Source organism: Lactuca saligna, chromosome 2 (assembly GCF_052625555.1).
Source record: "Lactuca saligna cultivar CGN05327 chromosome 2, ASM5262555v1, whole genome shotgun sequence".
NCBI classification, from domain to species: Eukaryota; Viridiplantae; Streptophyta; class Magnoliopsida; order Asterales; family Asteraceae; genus Lactuca; species Lactuca saligna.
In genome coordinates, this window is record NC_136418.1 from 124,125,564 (window position 1) to 124,129,226 (window position 3,663).

Here is a 3,663-nt window from a genome sequence, read left to right on the forward strand (position 1 = left end):
GCTGCTTTGACGACTATCCCTTATTTTGTTGACCAGCTTTGACTTTCGTTGACCAGGTGGTTTAATGAGTTGACCAACATTGACCGGGTGTTGACCACACTTGAATATGGATTGAAAACCTCCAGCAACTCTCCTTCTTCATTTCATTCTCTCAAAACCCTCTCATTCTCTCTCAAACTCTCAAGAACACATACACCCACTTTTCACAAAAATTTGATTTCCCGGAGTTCCACCGGTCGGAATACGACGAGACCACCACCATTCTTCACCATTTTCCGTGCTCTACAAACCCCACCTAAAGTTTACTCCGATCCATCGCCGGATCTAGGGGCGCCACCACCACCCAACTCGCGGTTTTCCGACCATTTTCCGGCCAACTCCCACCACCTCTCGCAATTCCGACACCACCAAAGTATTTCTTTTTTGGGGATCTTTACGTCTAACCAAACAAAACCTCAAAATCTCACAAAAAATTTTTCCCATAATTTTTGAGCCACCACGAGCCGCCGCCGGATTTTTCACACAAATCAAGTTGAAAATATCCCTTCAATGAACAAGACTTGCATTTAGGCACCCACGAATAACCAAAGCTTGGGGTGCACGGTAGCGGATTCCGGGTTCAAGTTCAATTTTGGAATAAAACGGGTATTCTCTTTCCTTGGTTTTTATTACATTGCATTGTTTCAATTCAGTAATTGCATTCAATTGTGCTTTGGAAATTGCCTAAGATCGTTAGTTGTTGCCCGGTTTATTTGGAAACATTGATATGAGAAAGGTTGAGATTGGTTAATTTGTTTGGAAATTTGTTCAAAAAAAAAAAAAATTTGTTTAAACTTTGGTTTGGATTTTCTCATTTTGTCTTGTATTGCTGTCGAATTTTTGTTGGGATTATCAAATTATCCGAGTGTTGTTGTTGAAACCATTTTACATTGTCAAAAGTCGGGTGTCATTATTTCTTGGATTTTTTTTTGTGTTCGGTCTAAAGATAGTTGCATTGATTTGAGAGTGGTGAGGTGAGGGATTACGTTGGTGAAGTTGTTTTTGATATTGTAGGTTTCGAAAATGGGCAAAACCACGGCTCGGACACGCACCCATGGATCATCGATCGATCCTAACCCGCAAAAGGATACCGCCGGTCCATCACGCAAAGCAGCTGGTAAACGAAAAAAAAGAGGAGAAGAGGGAAGCGATCCTTCCCTTACAAATGCTGAGATCAAAACCTATCGCTCCAATCTTCGGGGTCGCGCAATCCGGCCGAAAAAATTCTACCACAAAAAGTCCATGAAAAAGCTTGGGGTGCATGATGGTGTATACCATTTGTTCATAAAACTCGGTTGGCGTGGTTTTCTTCGACTTTGTGACAGAACTTACGAAGAACCCACAATGGAATTTCTTAGCACATATGCACGAGATGATGACACGGAAGTCCTCACATTCCAGTTGAAAGGGGAGCATCATAGACTCACATACGCAGAGCTTGATTCTATCATGGGTATAGACGATCCGTTCCGCATCAGCCCCCAAAGTCAAGAGTACCAAGATTTTCTGCGTTGCCCTGATGCAAACTTCTGGATGCAAATTTCCGGTCTCCCAACCTTCAACCCAAGCCGACAGTGAGCCAAGCACATCGTTCACCCCTGTTGGCGAATTGCTCACCGAGTCCTTACGACGAGTATCTTCGGGCGTCTCGAGCCCGGTCAAATCAACAGATGTGAGCTATTTTTCCTCCGAAGCATGAGGCATGCACTCTCCCTCAGTTTTTCAGGCTTCTTTTTAGACAAATGTGACTCCATACGCCAACGTTCCTCAGGGGAAATTTTCATCGGGGGACTTATCACGATCATAGGTCGAGCCGTCGGCCTAGACTTCCCGGATCCCGAGTACATACCTGTCGACACCCCACCGAACTTCCTGCTAGATTGTGACACTCTCATCCGGATGGAGATGTTGCTCGATCAGGGAACCCGCACGTACAGTTGGTTAGACGCTGACAAAGCCCCGGTTTACATCCTGCCAAGTTGGATCGGTTCTTCATTCGATACAGGCGACCCCGACACTTGGCTTCCTCCAGATCAATTGACCCAAGCAGGTGTATTCCCAGAATTCGGTGATGATGAGGGTGACGACGCAGAGGAACAAGAGGAAGAAGATGACGAAGAGGATGACGAGATGCCCGAAGCTGAGGACCATTTTGACCAACCCTCGATGCAGCAGCCGATGTTTCAGCACGATCAGTTCCAGGCCCCTCCACATCATTTTGACCAGCCGCATCCGCAGGAGGGACACGAAGTCCCACCATATTTCCCCCCCACGTTCTTTGACCAATTTGCCACAATGTTCTCCACGGTACAGCGTATCGACGCCCAAACGCAAGAGAATTCGAGAGCCATCCTAGATGTGGCAAGCCGTGTTGATCGATTGGAGCAGTCCTCCTCTCACACTTCCCGCCAGCTCCAGGATATGTGGGACTACCACCATTGCCACGGGCATTTTCCGCCGCCCGACCCCCCGATCTAGGTCCTTTCTACCCTTTCCTTAAGCATTGAGGACAATGCTTGTTCTTAAGCTTGGGGTGGGGCATTTCCCTTTTTTTTTTCTTACTCTTTTTCATGCATTTTTAGTTAGGTTGCATAACATATTAGTTTAAGTTAATTTGCATTCATTTTTTTTATTTTATAAAATTTCAAAAAGATTTTATCTTCTTCTTTTCTACTTTTTATTTTTGCATAACATTTAGCTTAAGACATTAGCATTCATGCATTTTTGTTGTCTGTTTATTCTCACCTCTCTTGGATGCCATGGAACAGGTTCACAGTTATTTTATCATTATTGGTCCAGGATCTTGTTGCTATCTCACCCATCGAATCGGGACCACTAGCTACAGTTTGGGATTTCATACTTGGGATCAGATGCTGGTAGCTTAAAGGGGTAAGTGATCATGGCCAGGTAGTTTCATGAAGAATTATGCATACAATACTAACAACTGTAGGATATACTATAGCAATGGGTGTTCTTAGCCTTGCGGTCACTACCGCGGAGAGGATCACACTTGATCATGTTTGAACTGTTAGGATGAAGCATTGGTGCTTGTCCCCGAGTAGAATCCATATCCGATCTCTTTACATCACCATATCTTTTTGCGATTTTCTTAGAATTTAGAGAGTCTTTTAGTCCACATTTGGACATTTTCATTATCTTTGAAAAACCACAAGTTTGAAGGAGCTTACATTACATCTTTATGCTCCACACATGGTCATTTTCATACTTAGGCCATTCGGATTATATCATTACCCTTTCGGTTCCACCTACACACCTTTGGGAACCAAATTTTGAGTCAAAGGGTTTTATCTTTTAACAAAAAAAAAAAAAAAAAAAAAAAAAAAAAAACAAAAAAAAAACAAAATGAAGCATGCAAAGTTTCAGTTGCAACTATCTTAGATAGGTGGCCGGTTCAATTATTGAACAAATTTCCCAACATCTTGGTCACCCGGCGTTTGATATTCATTTATTTAGGTATGTTTTATTGTATATAGATCGAGTTGTTTTTCACAAATTGGTGATGTTAGAGAGACTGTCGAGTCGGATACTACAGGAGGTTTGGGCCAACACTAAGTGAACTGATTCCTACAACGGTGCCCGAGCGATTAAACCTAGTTACACATG